Below are 20,547 nucleotides of genomic sequence, written 5' to 3' on the forward strand. Positions count from 1 at the left end.
AGACAAGAAATAGGAAGAGTGAAAGAAAAAGCTGGTAAAGCAGATATATTCCAGGTCATGCATGCAGTGATCTACTTTGTCTGACCAGATCCCATTTCCTAACACAAATCAGATATAACACCCCACTGTTCAATCACTTTCCAACAGCCCTGCCTATGACTGCATAAGGTTTTGGGGGATATCTAGATATGAACCATAACAGAGAATCATAGTGGTTTTTCTTTTCTTCACTGAACATTGACTGATACAGGTCTTGGAAACTACTGCTTTGACATGAAAAACATGTCTCCTTTCTCTTTACTCTATTCTTCTTATTCTCAGTTCAAGTATCTTCTTTTCTAGGAAACTTTCCCCAACCCATCAGCTAAGGTGAGGGCTTTTATTCCTATTCCTTTCTGTTACCTTTCCAGTCATAACTGTATGATGGCAGTGTCTACTACTACCTAGTAACTGTCAATTATTTGTCAATTCAAGGATACTAATAAAGCTACAGTTTTCCAGTAAGTTGTTCCAGGTATGTGCAGCATAAAGATTGTGGAGTGAATGAATGAAAAAAGCATGGGAATAATAAATAAAAATGTGTAATAAACCCACAAAGGATGTTATATTAATAGCATGAAAAAAGATGTGTAGTTTTCTTGCAAAATGGTACTATGAACAAATATATGTAAAATAAGGTTCCCATGAGTCTAGATCAAAGATCAACATTTTTTTTCTGTAAAGGGGCAGAGAGCAAACATTTTAGGATTTTGGAATGCTACGTTCTATATCACAACTACTCAACTTATCCATTATCATGAGAAAGCAGTTTTACATATACAATAGATACTATTATAAATAATGAATGTAGCCATGTTCAAAAAAAGTATCTCTGAACATTCAACTTTGTATTTAATATAATCTTCATATGTCACAAATATTCCTCTTCTGATTTTTTCAATAGTAAAAAAAATCTCAAAATCATTTAAAAACACAAGACAGGGAAAGAAGGCAAAACAGGCAGATGTGGCCTACAGGCAGTGATTTGTCAACTCTCAGTTTAGAAGATTAAGTAAAAGTTTGGATTTACAGTGTAGAGTGGTTGTTTTAGTAAATGAACTTTGCATTTCAATTTTTACCATATAAAGATTAGAGCACATTACTTATAACATATTGCTAATATAATTAAATCTGATATAACAATAGTAATGACAAAAAGGGCCTGAGAAATGGAGGACAGGTCTGGCTCAACTATAAGTCTCTGTAAATTCATCAGTACTGAAATATTTTAAGTGTTTGACAGGCTAACATCTGATGGCACATCCTTGAAGTTCCAAAAATGAAATGAAAAAAACTGCTGATGAGCAATAATATGTGGTAAGAATACTACATTATCCCCTTCATTTATGGCATGAAAGGTAAAAACAATAACATATTGAAGATTATCACTCTATTTTTGTGCCTATGCAAAAGTGGACAAATCACATTTATTCCAGTTATTAATAAAATAGAGGTCAAGATACTATTGCTGTACACATTATACCTGCCTCTACAAAAAGATTTTCTTGTAGTTTTTTCAAAGACTCATGAAATAGAATTAGAAGGAATATCTAACATCTCAAATTCTTGGTTGAGAAAGTCAGGGGCATAGAAATGTCTAATGACAGTGGCAGGGCTAGGGCTAGACCCTGTCTTCAATCCCACTGCAGTATTCTTTCAAATTAATCAAGTTTTAAAAAACTTTTTACATAAAATTTCCCAAGATTAAATTTAATCATATTTTATTAGTCAGCTTTCCTGTACCTATAACATAATAACTGATTCTTACAACTTAATAGAGCAGGGGTTTTATTTGGCTCACAGTTGCATGGGATTCAGTCCATGGTTGGCTTGCTCTAAGATGAGGATATCATCGTAGGCATGGCACCACAACACTGCTCCATTCATAGAAGCTGAGAAGCAGACCAGAACAACTGTGCCAGAAAAAAAACAGTGAAGGACTAGATATAGACCCCAAGGTCACACCTCCATAACTTACCCAGACACACCCAAAAATGTGCTTTACTAATCTCCTAGGCCAGTGGTGGTGAACCTATGGCATGTGTGCCACAGAAGGCTGCTTGTATCATTGAAAGCTTTATTATTGTGTGTATTTTTCTACTGAACTAGTTTTTTTTCCTAAACTAAAATCATAGTATTTAGGTTTAATTGTAGGATTGGCAGTTTGCAATACATAAGTAGGTTTTGGGTGAGTTTAGGCCCTTGGTCTCCAAACAGTTCACCACAACTGCTCTAGCAGTTCCCAAGTCAATCAAATTGACACAATTAAGCTTAACTGCCACACATGGACTTAAATTTACATCACATATGTCTGATTTACAAAGCATTTTAACTTTATGATAGAGAAGACATAGTTTTATGTTATTTAAATTACATGTTACAAAACACATGGAGATAGATTATAAGTAGCTCTAATTCCTCATCTTTTACTAAACACATTCCCTATCACCCAAAGTACTGATATGTGAAAACCCAAGTGGGTAAGAGTTGAACATTTTCTAACTTTAAACAATGGAGAAAAATGAGGTCAGAAAGAGAAAATCAAACAGAAAATGGTTATTACCATTTCATGTCCAAGCACTACCAAGATCCTTCTTGCTGCATCCCACTTGCATTTGAAAAATTAAGGAATGATTACTCAGTGATTTTAGGTATTCTAGCTTCCCTCTTTTACCTAAAATTGCCAAGATAAACTAAAGTCTGTACATCTTCACCAGAAAGCATTTCCCATGTCCCTTTAACAATTAAGGAGGTCTAGCCTGACTGTCTTATTTGTAATTGGAACACCTTTACACCCATACCCCATGTTATGGTTTAGATCTAAACTGTCCCTCTAAAAGTCTCATGTTTAGAGGTAGGGCTTTTTGAGGGTAGCTGATACTCAGGATGCAATAATCATTAGAGGATTATTTATTGATAAGTTCACAACTGAATATGCTGTTAGGAGTTGGGGTCTGGTTGAAGGAGGTGGGCCACTACAGGCATGTCTTTGAAGGGTCTCTCTCCCCATCATCTTATTTTTTAAATTAATTTTATTGGTACATTCATACATACATAAAGATCACACTCATCATAGGAAATCTATACCCATAAATAATGTATCTTAATTCTTTTATCCCATTTCCTTCCATTTCCAAAGGTAGATCTCTTGCTCTGGATATTGATATTATTCTGCTTCCTGATTGCCACAGATTTAGCAGCTTTCCTCTACAACACCCACTAGCCATGCAATTTCTATCTTGGATCCAATTGACCATGGATGGACTAAAACATTTAAAACCATGAGCCAAATCAGCTTCTCTTTCTAAAACAAAAATCAGTACCAGAAACAGGGTTATTGCTGTGACTACACCTGATCATGTGGTTCAGAAATCTTTGGAACTGGCAAGAGTTTTGAAACATTTGGAGAATCAGGCTAGAAAAAAGTACTAGCAATCTATAAATTGAGATTAATGGGTAATGCTTGTCTTTTTGCAATGATGTAAGACTTTTTTTTTTTTGCAATGATGTAAGATGCCATATGCACCTGAATTTAAAGGTGGCAGACTATTTTGGCAGAGGAAATTTGGAGGTAGTTCAATGTTCAAGTAGTGGCATGGATACTACTGCTGCCTACTTCCAATAGATTTTCAGTGAGAATCAGGACCAAACAGAAAAGTCAAAGGACTGGAAAATTTTTAGTTTGATGAAAAAGGAGGCACATGTAAAGGTAGGGTCATAGAAAGTGTGGTTGCTAAACAGATTGACACCACTAAAAGAAGCTAAGTATTATGCAATAGTACAATAAAAAAAGATGGCTTAAGGGATTTCTGGAATTGGTCAACCCCCACCCATCACAAATTCAAGGAGATAAAAAGAAAAATTCCTTTTAAGAAGAGAACCCAAGGCTGGGGATATAGCTCAGTGACACAGCACCTCTCTGGTAAGCACCAGATCCTGAGTTTGATTCCTGGAATTAAAAAAAAAAATCATGAAGAAGAAAACTCAAGGTTGACAGATCAATTAGGAATATCAGGGAATTTTCCCCCAAATTCACCTATGCAGGTGCTCAGAGGCTACTGCCACTGTGCTTCCATGGTGTCTGGCTGTTTCTTGAGCTGTTTCTTGAAATTGTTCATGTGATGGTAGTTTTTGCAGGCGTGCAGAGTACAAGAGCTGTAGGGTCATGGAGGCTTCTACCCAGATATCAAGGGAGGATTTGGAGGTTAGGAAAAGTGCCCATGAGAAGAAAGTACAGAAAGTTGTTAAAATAAAGCCAAATGTGCAATAAAGATTCAAAAAGTTTGGAGATCCCAGGAGCATAGATCATCTAATCAGGAAATACATAGGCTTTGAGTGGAGTCAGTCCAAGAGAGGAACTGCATGGGCTGCAACTAGAAAAGCCATGAGGTGGGGCTGCCCGAGCCCTCTGGAGCTCATATCCTACTATAATGTGCTGTGTATGCTCCAGGGATGGGGCTCTAGGAATTAATATTTGCTCTGATAAGTTTCAGTGTTGCTTTGGTCCAATTCTTTACAATTTTCCTATTTCTCCTTTTTGGAATAGGAATGTTTACTCTGTGCCATTATATGTTAGTAGAATTTAACTTTTATTTTTATAAGATCTTATAACTAAGAGTTTGCCTTGAGTCTTAGAGAAGACTTTTTACATAGAATTTTAAGTAATGCTTAACTTTTTTAACTCTGAGAGATGAACCAAATGCTTTCTGCATAACATGGACACAAGACTTTGGGGGACTAGGGTTGGAAATGTTATCATTTAAATCTAATATGTCCCCCAAATTCTCAAGTGTTCAGAGGTAGGCCTTTGGAAAGTGACTGAACCATGGGGGCACCACACTTCCAAGTGTGTTAATCTGTTGATGAGTTCGTAGTCTAATACGGTATTAGGAAGTGGAACTTGGCTATAAGTGGTGACCACTAGGGCTACACCTTTGGAAGGTGCATCTCTTGTTTTGGCTCTTGATCTGACTCTGCTTCCTGGCTCCCATGTATTAGACAGTTTTCCTCTGTCATACACTTTATTCTGCCTTTTATGTTCTGAAGCCAGCTAAAACCAGGAGCTAAAACAAATCTCTCCTCATTAAATTGCAGGTATCAGCTATTTTGTACCAGTTATGAGAAATTTGACTAATATACTATGTCTCCATAATTTTATTTTCTAATAATAATCCCACTTTGCATGCTGCAAAATTAATTTGTTTACTTTGTTGTCTATTATATTTTTCCTCTCCACTAGAATGTGAACTCTATGACAGGAAGGATTTTTGCCTGGTTTGTTCTCTTATTTAGAAATGTAGAATGGTGTTTTACATGTAGACACTCAGGAAGTATTTGTTAAATTAGTAAATCTGAGCAAATAAAGAATATTAGGATCATTTTGATATATTACAGGCTTAATTTTGAAAAAGAATTATTTAGACAAGATTGTGACTATAGAATCATAATATGACAAAGGAGAAGAAAACATTGAATGCCGGTATAGGGACAGCAGGGACAGCAGTAAGGGCCTTATATCTATTATCACATTTTTCTCACCAGTTATTATTGTTGTTTAAAGATTATGAGACTCAAGTCCAAGTTCAAACTAATAAGAGTTGGAGCCAGAGTAAAACACTCCACCACCCATATTTGTGAGCAACATTGCTCTGGAATATATTATTTAGAGCCACCTCTGTGACCCAGTGAGTACAGTGGGAGTCATCACAGCATAGAGTCCATTTTACTAAAGTTGCCACCTGGATGGGCATCTTTTGTGGGACTTGTGTAGTTTTACACTGAAGAAATTTTGCTTTCCTGAGTTGTAATCTCCATACTTAGAACATAAAGAATGTTGCTTTCATTGAAGCAAGAAGTCTCCCCCAAAAATGGCTTTAATGAAAAGCAAATTAGCAATGTTACACTCACAAATCAATCCTCAAACCATGAAACTTTAAATATAAAATTTTGTTTTTTTGCATGGGCAGAAAAAATAAATTTAACAAGCTACATACAGGTAGATTCAACATATTGGAACAGTAGGTATTATCTCTCTGTCTCTTTATCTGTATCTATTTAAGGCTAGCAACATAAAAGCGGAGATTTTTTTCTCTGAATTTATAGGTGTCTTTAACTTTCTCCTCCATTCACTCATGTTGATACTTCCCCACATATATTTTCTCTATTTATAAATTATAATATGGAAATATAAATTTAGAAATATAAGAAATATAAGCTAATAAATTTTTTATAATTATAAATTTCTAGAAGCAGAGAATATAGCAATCACAGATAAAAATGGGTTTGGGAAGTAGAATCAGGACAGAAATGTCCAAGCGTAATATAGGTTGGAATGTAAGGGAATATATGCCAGGGATGTATGAATTTTAGACATTAGAGAGAAGCAGCAGTTTTACCAAGCTGAATCTTGGAAAGGTATGCACTCACCAGGGAATCTCTATGGATCTCAATATACAACTTTTCATTTTTTTTTTTTTTTGTCTTTTTCCTTTTTATCGGTACCAGGGATCAAACTCATGACTGTCTGCTTGCAAGGCAGGCGCTTATGCCACTGAGCTAAATCCCCAGCCCCACATTTCATTTTAACCCACCTCCACCTTTACTTTTTAACTAACAAGACAAGTGAACAGTTTAGCTTCCATAATCAGCAGTGGAAGACAATTGTTTCTGAAGACTCTGAAGAGAAAGTAAATCATTATTTTTTAAGTGATTTAGAATTGATAAGACATAAAGAACAAAGAGTTTTATGTCCTATGAAGGTATCAGTGTGTTCACATAAATATTTCATACAAGTCACCATTTAAATAATAAGCACAACCTGTCAGAGATCCTAGGGATTACAGTTTATTTGTGGAACCCTATTAGTCATATGATCTAGTGATAAATTCACACATTCATAAAAACAGTCAGGTTGTGGGGGTAGAATACAGCTTGGTGGTAAATGTTATTGTTAGCTTCTGTAAAACCCTGAGTTCCATCACCACATTGAAAAATCAGAAGCTGGCTATGGTGGTGCACACACATAGTTCTAGCTACTCAGGAGGTTGAGGCAGAAAGATCACCAGTTCAATGTAAGGCTGTACTACACAAAAAGCTACACAGAAAAAGCCTATCTCAAGACACACACACACACACACACACACACACACACACACACGTCAAATTGGGTACTTATTTAAAATTCAGAAATTTCCTCAGGTGCCAGTGCTAAGAATCTGAATTTTTTTTAACAACTTAACTGGTTGATTCTGATGAACTATGCTTTGAAAAACATTATCATTAGATAGGAGAACTCTAAGGCTGTAATGGAGGCTCGGCGCTAAAATTGAGTTCTGATCTACTGTAGACACGAAAGCTAAGTGCTTCAAATAAGTACATAAAAATGTTAGAATTCATCGTTACCTAAATAATTAGGAACACTATTGTATTTTGTAAAGAAAACAAAATAAAATACACTGTTCATCCCATCCATTATAGTCACTTTGCAACCATATTAAAGTTTAATAGTTGTCTTAATTTTCTTTTGTTGCTGGAACAAAATGCCTGACAACCAAAATTAAGGGAGAAAAGGTTTATTTCGATCACAGTTTGTGGAGGTTTCAGTCCATAATCAGCTGGCTCCAAGGTAGGGAGGCATGGCACAAGGGCAACAGTTCAAGGTGGTAACAGATAACAAAGTAGCAAGAGCAAAAGTGGGAAAGTAAGTCTGTTTTTCTCCCTCATCTTGCAAACATGCTACCATATATCTCCAGACTGATGGTGTAGCCACACCATTTCCAAGCCCTCCTATTGCATAGAATGAGGATGTTTACAAAGTGAGGATGCTGGTCCCCTACTGAATTCTTCAAACCTCTAAATTTCTCAAGTTTTTACAATGTATCAACCATTACAATACACCCCTTGTCAACTTGGCAACCAGACATATTTCTTTAAATTAGTTTCCAAACACATAGACATGCTTGTAATTATGCCTAACATGTTGTAACTATCCTGCATACAAACATTTTGTAATTATGCTGAATACAAACTAATTTCCTCACCAGAATAGACTGTAAGTTTTCCTTAGGTGATGCTTATTCTTATCATTTTACAACTTGAACATTATGACACAGTTTAACAATCCTTAAGAACCAGTATTAAGTCTAACATTATATTACATTAAACTATTAAATCAAACATTTCCCCACTACCTCCCCGAAGAAGCATGCACATCCCTTTATACAAAAGGCAATTAGTCCATCACAAGAGTTGCCAAAGTCCTAAACAATTTCAGTACTACTGAAAAGTCCAAGTACCAAGTTTCCTCCAAGATATAAGGCAAACCCTTAGCTGCAAAGGACTGTACAAATAAAAACAAAGTTAAACACTTGTAACATTCAATGGCACAAGGTAAACACTTGCATTCCAAAAGTTACAAAGGGGAAATACAAAGGATTGGGACCAAAATAAGTCCAAAATCCAGTTGGGCAAACATTAAGTCCTGGAATTCCTTGTCCAGCATCTGAAGCAATCTGTGGCAATTGTGAGCTCCAAGGGCTTGAGTGACTCTACCCCTGTGGTACTTCTGGTGGTTACAGTTCCTATGGCTTCTCTGTTAGGCCTACTTTGTCCTCGCCTTAGAGCTTTCCTTAGACAATCCATGTTTCTGGTTTTTCTAAACCAATGCACCTTTGGCTTCACCCTCTCAGATTCACACATTGCCCTCTCAGGATCACATCGCCTGGTCTCCCAGGCCATCTGAAATCTTGGTGGAAGCCTTTTTAACTCCAAGACTCTTGCATTTTCTATGAACCTAAAACCAGCACTACAGGATAATGTCAATGACGGTTGCCAGCTGGCACAGCAGCCAGGCTTTCCTCTCTTTTGGCTGTAGGGCTTTAGTGCCTGGATTGCTGGGCACGATGAATCCAATTCTGAGGGAACAAATTTTCTATGCTGCAACCATTCTGGAACCTGCTGTAGCCACTGCCATTTTGGAATATGATACTCTGTGGCTTTCTCCTCAAAGCAAAGTCTTTCACTTTTGCATTTTTGAGGCTGAAAAGGGTGGAGATTTGCTATTCCTTGTGATGCTCTCAGACCATCTTTTATATTGTCCTGTTCCTTCTTAGCAGTCAAGATCTCCTTAGCTCTATCTTTACAGTCCACAGCTTTAATGGAGCTTCCATTATGGGAAAACTCACAACATTTTAAATCACCCTGCTGGGCTCTTTGGTCTTGATTCTCAACGTAAATCTGGCTGAAAGCCCTCAACAATAGCCAAGCTATCACCTCAGCTTTAGACTGCCTTGAAATTTCTTCTGCCAGGCTAATTAATCTGCCACCCTTAATTTCAGTTTCAGACAAAGTCCCTGGATGGAAGCAAAATGCTGACAAACTTTCTGTCAAACCATAACACACACTATGTGGAGTCCAACAACTGATACAGTCCTTCTTCCTAGCAGAAACTTCCTAAACCTGGCCTTCAGTGGCAGGAGCTCTACCAAACTTGTGGTCTTCTGAGCTCTGAACAGCATCTGCCATACAAGCAACTCAAGGCATTCCAGCACTACTCTTTCAAGTGACATCTCCAAACCTTTCCAATCTCTTCCCACAAGCCATGCTCTTGAGCCTTCCCTCAAGGCTCTTAAAACACATGGTCAGTAATAGTCACAACAGTGACACCACTTCTAGAACCACATTCTGCCTTGGTTACTTTTGCTCACTGCTGAAACAAAATACCTAACCCTCAAATTAAGGATGGAAAGGTTTATTTAGCTCATAGTTTGTGATGGTTTCAGTCTGCAATCAGCTGGCTCTAAGGCAGGATGTCATAGTGGGAAACAGTTCAAGGTGGCAGAAAGGAGGAAGAAGTCTCTTTGCCTCCCTTCTATTGTAAGAATGTTACCCCCTCCCACCAGGGCAGGTGTAGCACTCATACCATTTCTGTGCCTTTCTTTTGAGGATGTTTACCAAGTGTGTACCCTGGCCCCCTGCTGAACTGTTTAAACTTCTAAAATTGCTACAATGTATCAACCATTATAATAGTCTTCAAAGAATGCTAACCCTCCCAAAAACTCTTAAGTATTTTAAGCTTAACCTTAGTTGGAAGATAAAATTTCTATTTATTGTCCAAAGGTCCATATCACTAGACACTAACATAATTCTATAAATAACAAGTGACTCATACGAGTTATTTACTGTTAAGAACTGTTTTTATATGCATGATATTATTTAATATGATATTAATCCTTAGAAATAAGAATCATTATATCACACATTTTATAGTTTAGGAAACTGAGGCCTAAGATTTGGCAGGGTTAAGAAGCTTGTTGAAGGTCTCATAATTAGTAAATAGCAGGGCCAGTTTTGGAATTCAGATCTTTCTCACTCCAAAAGTACAAGTTCTTAAGCTTTAAACAATTCTGTCTCCATTGGGAGCCTTAGTTCACCCACACTCCATGAACACGCAGAGATAAAGTGAATATCAATACAAACCACATAGCTTATGGAGGAGACACAATCCCAGTAGAATAACAGGTCTGTTCCATAAGAAATGACATAAAATCAAAATGTAATTATGCCTCTCCAAAATATAAACTAAAATCTACTTTGATATCTAGTGTTTGTCATTCTTTCCAGACATGCTTTAACTATGGAAATGGTCATTCTTATGCCATCATGTAAACTATTTTGTTCTGTGTAGCTTCCACTTGAAATCTCCAGTGTGTAATATTTATGTGTGTAATATGCATATCTCCTCATAATACTTATACTTTATTTTTTGCTGAAACTGCTAATACATTTAGCCTGTTAAGTAGAATTTTGGGGGCAACTGAAATAATCTCTTTCAATCATTCAGTACTATGCACAAATCTGAGTTTAAAAAAAATAATAATGGCCACACAAATCATAAAACAAGATGTCCTGAAGCGACATTTTCTTTTACTTAGAATATAGAACCAACCTAAAAATCTAAAGATCTCATCTAGTCTTTTACCTTAGCCAACTAAGGAAATGCTCTCTTCTCTTTAAAACTAAACTTTTAGCACCCTTGAGGGTTGGTCTTGTGCTTTTATATTCCTCCAGTGTTGTAAGTTGTCATGCTCTGCCTCCATCCTGTTTTTTGTTTGTTTGTTTGTTTGTTTGGCACTGGGGACAAACTCACAACCTTGTACTTGCCAGGCAGGAAATTATGTCGCTGAGCTAAATCCCAGGTCCATCCTGATTCTTAAGCGCAATCTGCATTAGGTCACATGTTACAGCTGACTCTGCCGCTGGACCACAAGGTCCATTAGCACAGGGATCAAACATGTTTGGGGTCTTTTGCAACAACTACAGTAGCTGGCATAGAGAAGCGTCTCAATAAATGTTGTTGAGTGAATTAATGAACAAGTGACCCATGAAATAGTGGTTTCTGGAGCTCAGTTTTCTTCCTCCCTAGGGAAGTAGCTTGAACTTTATTTACTGGGTGTCAGAAAACCCTAACCCTGTTAGGGTTAGCATTAAAAAGTCATGAGCTTCTCAGCTGATCACAAAGACTTTTGATCAACTCTTTATGAACTACGTTGAGATCCTTGAATTGTTAACTCTACTTCTTTGTAAGTGCCACAGGAAATGTCAGTCTATGAAGGCCGAGAAGGCAGATTCGGCCTCCCAGTTAGCATGAGAAGCCTAGGTGGGGCGAGGGCTTTCTGTTACCTGCTTTTCTTCTCTTAACAATAATTTTAAAAAAGATAGGAATGGAGAGGAGGAGGAGGAGGAGGAGGAGGAAAAATGAGACTCTGTTCAGAAATTAAGATTTAGAAAGAAGAACACACATTTAAGCGACAAGGACTAAAAGAGGACTTGACTAGATTTGGTTATGTCTAGAACACAAGAGGATTTAAAAGGCAGGCAGCAGAACCCTTATTCCTCCAACTGCTGAAAATGCTTCAGGAATCTTGTCCCTTCTCCTAGCTCAGATTTATCTATTAAGGCAAAGGTTTCTTCTCCACTGCACCCTCCCCCTTTCCTCCTCTAGTCAGGCCACATTCCTCTTTCCTCCTTACTTTATCCCTTATATTGTGACAAGTAAAACGACTTAGTTCATTCATCCTTCCCCCAGCAGCAAGGGCCACAGTCAGCACCTCAACAGAACTGTGACAGACAATCTGATATTTGGGAAGAGAACTGTAAGTAAAACAAAAAGTTAGAAAGTTCTGTTTTTAAAAGAAAAAGAAAATGGGATTTTAAGAAAAACAGTGGAGTAACAGATAGCTAACCATCCTTCATTGTAAGGAGAGTTCAGACTAATTTCAGAAATGGTACCTAAAACCTTTTTTGATACTGTCACATTCTTATTTAAATTTGCTTGTTTGATTGAGACAAGGTCTCACCATGCAGTTCAGGTAGCCTTAAACTCCCTACATAGTCCAAGTTGGTCTCAAATTTGTGGGAATCCTCAGTCTTCTAAGTCCTGGGATTACTGACACAGGCCACCTCGTCTAGCAACATTCTTTTTAAAACTGTCCTTTCTGGTAGGCCAGCTTCAATATACAGCGTTATCTCAGTTCACAAACTTAATCTGCTCTGCAGTTTTGTAAAAGATCAACACATTTGTGCTTGTGTGAGAGAGATGGCTGTGTTCATGTTTGTGACCCGATACAGAGATTGCAAATTAAAACAAAATTTTGCCAAATGTTTCTGTTGCAAACCAAATTGTTTGCAAATAAAAGTGTTCACAAACTAAGATACCACCGTATTTGCTATTTGTCATGAACATTATAATATATGATGGCAATGAGCCTAAGAGGTGAGTCTACACAAAAATCATCATTTAAGATCATCTCTCCACCTTTAGTTTTAGGTCTTCCACCTCAAAACATCAGTTTGCCTCAAAACACTCTGTGGCTGAGGCAGGAGGACTGCAAGTCTTACCAGCAGTGGTAATTTGGTGGAAACCTTGTCTCAAACATTAAATAGATAAAAGCTAGGGATATAGTTCAGTGCAAAGGCATTGGGTTCAACCCCTACTACCACAAAACAAAAACAGAAGCAAACATTATTGTTCTTGTAACTTCTCAATTATATGTGTCTCCCGAAAACTATAGGAAAATACTGCCTGTCTAGCTAGTTGTAATTCTGTATTGCAATTACACATTCAGACATACTCCTGGTTTATCATGTATCTCTGAGACTTGATAATTTTACTTCATGTGGGGTTCCAGTTATAGATTTCTGTTAGTGTGTTCCTTGCAGTAACATTACCTATGTAGAGTTTCTAATAACTCTTTTTTGTTGTTGTTGGATAGTTTGAGAGGATTGCTGTGGAATGTAACAGGAAGTAAACAATACGCAAAACCAAACACATTTTTGAAACTTAGATACAATAAATGAGTTCAGGCTTCTTAGATCCATTGACTAATACCTGACAGTCTTGGCAAAAAGTATGTTTAAGACTGGATTGCTGAATACCAATAGAAATGTTTTCTAGAAGCACTCAAAGAACAGAACAAACATAAAAATATTTTATTTCTGAGTAGCTGCAGGTGTAAGGTCAGGTTGTAAATATTCTGAATGATTATAGCTAAATGTCTTGGAGTTGGGGGAGAGAAGTAAATTATAGGTTGCTAATTGAGACGTGGAGTCTAGGTAAGATTCTAGAAGGTGGTGCACTCACCACATTCTTCCATTTTTATGGTTACTTTTCAGGACTATGACATACAAACATCAAAACAGCAGCTCTTCCTCACAAGTGAATCCTTGCTTTTTACCTGGTGACACTGAGGGGCTGTGCTTTTGTTTCCATGTTTGATTATCCTTAATGTCCTTGAGTTTTGTAAAACACTGCAACTGTGGTACAATTAGTTTTTTTTTTTTTATTGAGCTTATCTGAATGGCTTTATGATCACTGAAACTAAATATGTCTAGACGGACAAATGGAACAAAGATCTGTGCCAAAGACAAAGTAATGGCCAGCTTGGCATAACCAAGACTAGCCCAAACCTATTTTTCTTTTGTAACAGGGTTAATAAACTAATGCCTCAGTTGTACTGTGGCTACTGGAGATGGTACAGAACTCTTGTTTTTATCTGTTCAATATTCTTTTGCCTTCTCTTGGTAGCACTGTTTTACATTGGGAGCCAAAAAGACTTCCTTGCATATTGTCTTTTTTCCATTGTTTTTCTTAAAGATCCATTTTATTTTTAAATTATGTTTGGTATATATCATAATGTACCATTTATTTAAGGTATGAAATGAATGCTTGAGAGCCCAATACATCATACCATCTAAATATGTATGTTCTCACTCTCCTGTCTTTTCTGCCATTGGCCCTCTTCCCTACACTAAGTAACTACACAGTCTTAGTGGGAGGATCAAAAAAAAATGTCTTCTTTACCTTACTTAAAAACATACCACCTTGGAGAGGTTAATTAGACTTACTCATTTTTCTCTTTTTAATGTTGTGGAGAAAAGATGGAAAAGAGTTGGAGTAACTACACTGAAATGAAGGAATTGTAATCTAAAATGATTTCAATAACTAGGGATAGCAGTGTTCCAGGGTGTTTTAAGACTTGGTTCTCTCTGTATCTCTAAGAGCTATCTCGTATCCCACCATAATAACTCTATTTTCATTTAGCCAGCACTGTTCTACTCCCATTTCCAAACGACTTCTCTTTTATAACGTTAGTAAATGCAAATTTCATAACATCTTTTGATAAAACTACTCAAGTATTTTTATGAGTGGGATAAAAAATATGTATAGGATGAGAATGAAATTAGAAAATAATGGTCTCAGGAGGATTAGAACAAGAGTGAGGTTAACTGATTCTGCAGTATTTTCTTTCTTATAAGGAAACTGTGGCAATACAACTAGATGTAATAAAGCTCTTAGTTGATCACTACCTCATATTATTCTCTATAAATTTCTTTTGGTAAATAACAAAAATTTAGGGGGAAAAAAAACCCCGGCTCCATGATAGGCTTAATAACTCTTACCATAGGAAAGCTGATTAGCAGATGAATGTTAACTTACTAGGAAGCATCTACTTTGGGTTCTATTTTGGACAATGCTCCAAAAAAATTACTTAGAAAAATGTGAAAAGACAAGATATCTGTGAATAAATCAAAGATAGTGAGATTAATAGCAAGTGCTGAATGAACTAGTAAGCATATGAAATAATGCTGTCGAAGTACATTCTGGACTGAATCTCATCAGGAAAAAGAAAACAAAATGCTACCATTGATGTTATGTTTATTATATGACAAGCAGTATGCATATACATATACTATTATAAAATATATTACATATTATTTTATTTAGCCCTATAAGTTTTATGAAACAAATCCTTTTTTCTTTTATACTGTATGTACATGAGAAATGGAAGCAAACAGAGGTAATAGAATTTGTCCATGTCCACCAAGTTAGTGTTTTTATAAATCCAGATTCTTTTTTTTTTTTTTTTTTTTGGTACCAGGGATCGAACTCAGGACCATGCAATTGCAAGGCAGGCACTTAAGCCACTGAGCTAAATCCCCAGCTGAATCCAGATATTTAACCCTTAATACTATACAACATTAGGCTCATGCCTCAGTTTCTTCCCAATAAACTATACAATGTAGAATGGAGAAGAAACATGGCTGACTAGTTCATGCTCCTCCAAAAAATAACTTTTTTGATACTAAGTACAATACTAGTAAGCAGAGACTGTCAAAAATTTAAACTCTCTCCGGTTGCACTACAAGAAACAGTACATCAGGAGCCTCTGTAATGCTGCTGTACACACAGCACCCGCCACACTCATCTCCATATCTCCCTTGAAGAGCACATCCACAAAGACCACTGGCAGGATTGTGAGAGAACAAGGGTCAAGAATGATGTTCTAGGGGGCTGGGGATTTAGCTCAGCGGCATAAGCACCTGCCTTGCAAGCAGGCAGTTGTGAGTTCGATCCCTGGTACCGATAAAAACGAAAAAGACAAAAAAAAAAAAAAAAAAAAGAATGATGTTCTAAATGAATAAAATAAAAGAGAGGTGATGAGAAACAAGACATTGAACTTTTGGAAACAATAATGGGAATCGGGAAGGGAGAGGCAAAGGTAGGGGGATTGAGGGATCTAAAATGATCAAGGTATGTCACATGCGTGTATTAATTCCTCAAAATGAACATCACTATTCTGTAGTACAAACATATGCTAATAATAAGAGAAAAAGAAAAAAAATTTACTTTAGAAATAAATGTGTTAAGGAACTGGAAGAGATACAACTCAGCACAGAATGGTCACCGTAGCTGTCTTCACATCTTTCAAGGATCAGCTAAAAGGATTGACATGCTCTATACGCTCCTAAGGAGCAGCAGGAAAAATTAAAACAAAAATAATGGGTAAAAATTAAAAGAAGAGAAGTTGCATTAAGTGTTGGCATAGTTAGTGATCAAAAGTGTCAAGATGACTGTTCCCTCTGGGGGAGAGGGGATCCCCAGGAACTGGATGCTACATGCGGAAGTTCCTTACCAGAGATGTTGAAGTTCTTAATGTGATAATGACTTAAAAGACTTCTTTGCTACTGTTAAAGCTAATGATCAGCTCATTGTGTAGAGACTTCTACAGTCCATTGTTGTATTTCTTTTTTCTCCCCCACTCCCAAAGAGAAACAGAACCAGGAGGTCTAGAACCTTTGTACTAACCCCAGCTCTGCCAGCTTGGCTACTGGCTGAATGTTGAAAGAATAATTTAAAGTTTGTCTGTTTCAAAGTTTTCATCTTTTAAAAAGAGGTCTAGCTGTCTTACTACCTAATGTGGGTTTTAGTGATCACATTAGCTTTAATTTAAAATGATTAAGAAATTAAAGCATATGTGCATCTACAACTTATGACGGCTATACTGCAAGTCCTATTTACTATTTATCTGAGAACTAAACCTTTTTTTGACATTTCTTGTCCCTGGATTCCTTTTCAGCTTGCTTAGAATTTATGGTATTTTTTTGTTTTTGGGTTTTGCTTGTTTTATTTATTTTACAAAATACAGGCAATTTTATTTTACATAATACAGGTAATGTGCTAGCTGCTGTTATCATCACTGTTGGAAAACAGAATGTGGAAGGAGATAACATTTTTCTCAAGGAGTTTGTTGTCACTTAAAGATATCTGTCATTATATCAATAATGTAATGCAAGACCAAGTATTTGAATGCCTTAAGAGTACTTCAGATAAAATCCTTATAGAAGACCACAGGACAGTGAGAATTCCAAAATATTTCCAAGTTACGAAAGCAGGGTGGTCGTCTTTCTTATTCCCAACTCTGCTGGGACTCCATACAAGCTAGTTTATGAATCTGTGAACTGGTGTTGAGATGTGGTTTATTTGTACAAAGTCCAATTTTTAGCCCATATTCATTAGACCTAAGAAAAATAGTATGATCTTCCCCTATTTTTTTCTTACAGAGGAAGAAAAAAGTGAAACTCGGAAAGGTCAAGTACAAGTCATAAACTGTTATGTAAGACACTGTAGCTACCTAGAGTTGAATGTGTAAAACAAGGCTTATTTCAAAAAATGACTTATTGTCATGGTTGGTTTTCTAGGTGTTTAACAATGACTACCTAATACACTGTTTGCTGTACTGTGGGATGAGGCCGATACTCTTTTCTTGCAGAGGTGTTGGAGCTGGTAGAGTGTAGGCTAAGGGGCAATTGCAAACACTAAGTAATAAATTGCAACAGGTCCCATAAACTCTATTGATGTGACAGTTAAGACTTACAAAGCAGCTGTCATTGACTTGTATGTATTAAAGACAAATAAAAATAACACTGATTGACTGTTTAGTATGTTCTAGGCTTACCATTTTATATGTATTATTGAATGTATTATTACTTTTATTATCTCCATTTTGCACACAAGGAAACTGAGTCTTAGAATGATTAAGAAAATTTTCCAAGTTTATAAAATATGAAGTAGTAAAGTCATTATCTACACTAGGATTGGATAATAAAGTAAAATAGAAATCATGAAATTACAGATACATACCCAAATGATATACACACATATATACATGTTCACACACATTTAAATTTGCCAAAATTATTTTATGTAGCTTACTATAGGGGACTCTAAGATTAAGAAAATAGACAAGGCATGTTAATGATGTAAATTCAACTTCTGCTGATCATCAAATGGGAAAACAAAAGACCACTCTTCTTTTTTTTGGTACTGGGATTAAATCTCTAAGGCCTTCACACTGAGCCACATTGCCAGCCCTTTGTTTTATTTTTCATTTTGAGACAGGTTCTTGCTAAGTTGCTATGACTGAGCTTGAACTTGTGATCCTTTTGTCTCAGTTTCCCAGAGTGCTAGGATTACAGGATTGCACATTATGCCCGGCTGTGTTGGCTTTTTTCAGTGTCATTTTACCCAGGTAACCAAGAGTTGCTTCTATTTTCATAACCGTACATTACAAAAATTAAGCTCTGTGCAAACTATGACTTTTAATTTTTGAGCACCAAAAATGGAATTTAAAGTTTCTTGATAGTTATTCTCAAATGAAATATACAAATAAAAAAGTATTTCTAAAGTGGTAAAATATTACATTAAAGTTAGCTCTAAGCCCTTTTTTTGTTCACTTACTTAGTCCTGAGGCCCTATCACACATGAGACTGGAATTCTTTTGATTCACCCAGGAGTAGGTAATTTTCCTTTTCTAGCATTTGGTATGCATAAGTGCCTAGCACATAGAATAAATTTCAGCAAAAGAATACTGAATAGGCCTCAAATGTAACATGATACTCAATACAAATGTACCATCGTATGCAATATGTATTTTTTTTAAGTGTCATTTTTCCAACTTTCAAGGTTCTGTAGACATGCCAGTTTGTCAGTGAGTTACCTCAATGTAGTTATGTGCTTGTGTGTCAGTTCTGGTAAGGTAGCAACCCACACCATCACACATCTACAAACTAAAATGAAAAACCTGGGGTATGATGTGCTAAGACTAAGTCACAGACATCCACACTCAAGTGGACTCTGGAAGAAATTAAATCCCATAATTTTCATCAATTTCATTTTTCTTTCATGACTATATGCTTTATAATAATATATCTACACAGTATGCATAAATATACATACACTAAGGCTATGTGTTCATTTTACTGATAACAGTAAGTAATTTAAAATTTCAAGTTTGTAGCCCTAAATAATTCTGTTAAGCTAAGCATAATTTGACAAAAATATTTTTGCAACCATAATAAAATAAAATGTGCTTTTTTTGGGTGCGGTTTTGGGATCCAAGGCGGAGTACTAGTATATAATTCACAATCTTCACCCAGGAATATAGCAACTCTTGTTGATTTTTTTTCTCTTTAACAAGGAGCATGTGAAATCCTAAGAAAGTTTTTCCTCCATCTGCCTCTTATCCCTGAAGTTTTTAATTTGGAAGGAAGGGCTGTCAAGTTACTTAGAACACGTGCTGGGTATTAAAAGTTCTAGGTTTAAGTTTCTTCTTTACTGGTATTGTGTAATATCAAGCAGCTTATCTAGATTGGTTCCTCCATCATTTCTCTTATGAGTAAGAGAGAAATAATAATACTTATCAACTACTTTAGAGCAACGTAGTGTGGATAAAGGACACTCTGTTCTTTCTATAAACTAAACGCAGAAGACTGTAAATTTTTATACTGTTTCTTTCAAAAATTATTTTCCTTTTTTTAAAAAAACCAAAAACTCATCCCATTTCTAAACACTACTTTGTTTTCTAAACTTCAAAAACTCAGATTTTCTGTGTATTTGTTTCTCTTTTCCACTCTTTAACAAATACATACGCAAATACTCATTTGATAGCTTTACGGTGTGAGAGAAAAATCTTAAGATCCATCAAGGAAATAAAAGGAGACTAGAAGTAAGTTTTTGTATTCAGTTTTAAGTTTTAAAAGCTATGCACCTAGGTTATTAAATCATAGTGTTTGTTTAATCTTCAAAATGTTCATTTTTAAGAATAACTCACTGCTAAAAATAAAGGACCCTAGGAAAACATTTGGGTTCTCAGATAATGGCTGGCACATAGTAGATGTTGAGTAAACATTTAATGAAGTGACTCTGGGAAAATTTTATTCTAATCTTAAAACAAAAACTAAAATTAACTCTAATCATTTAAAGAAACTAAATTATGTGCTAAACTACTGAGAATTGAGTCTAAAATGTATTCCCTCTAATATCCAGTTTTTGCTTTTTCCCAGCAACCTGTTGACTTATTTATATCAGACATTAAACATAATGTACTAATGATGCATCATAAAAAAGCTTTAAAACCAGGTATCAGATCAGTGTCTCAAAAATTCACCCAACGTAATATTCACAAATGATGGGCGATATGTATATATGGACATATGCTCATATCCATACATACTATAAAAATATAAATCTTGCACATATTGAACCAGAAGGCCTATTTTTAAGGCAAAGTGTCAACAGTTAACGTTCCATGACTTACTCTACATTACGGTACAGTTTGCATACCCACACAGGTGATCTCGGGCCTCTGACTAGCTAAAAGTAGACTATTT

The 20,547-nt window shown here is 36.0% G+C and overlaps 1 protein-coding gene across 1 annotated transcript in view; it reads right to left on the bottom strand.

Moving 5' to 3' along the window:
• Positions 1 to 20,547, bottom strand: part of LOC134470409 (nematocyst expressed protein 3-like) — a 39,028-nt gene that overhangs the window by 17,065 nt on the left and 1,416 nt on the right. The gene's annotated exons all lie outside the window — the stretch shown is intronic.

The sequence above is a fragment of the Cavia porcellus genome, unplaced genomic scaffold, assembly GCF_034190915.1.
Source record: "Cavia porcellus strain 051 isolate PalLab524CR breed Dunkin Hartley unplaced genomic scaffold, mCavPor4.1 scaffold_15, whole genome shotgun sequence".
NCBI lineage: Eukaryota > Metazoa > Chordata > Mammalia > Rodentia > Caviidae > Cavia > Cavia porcellus.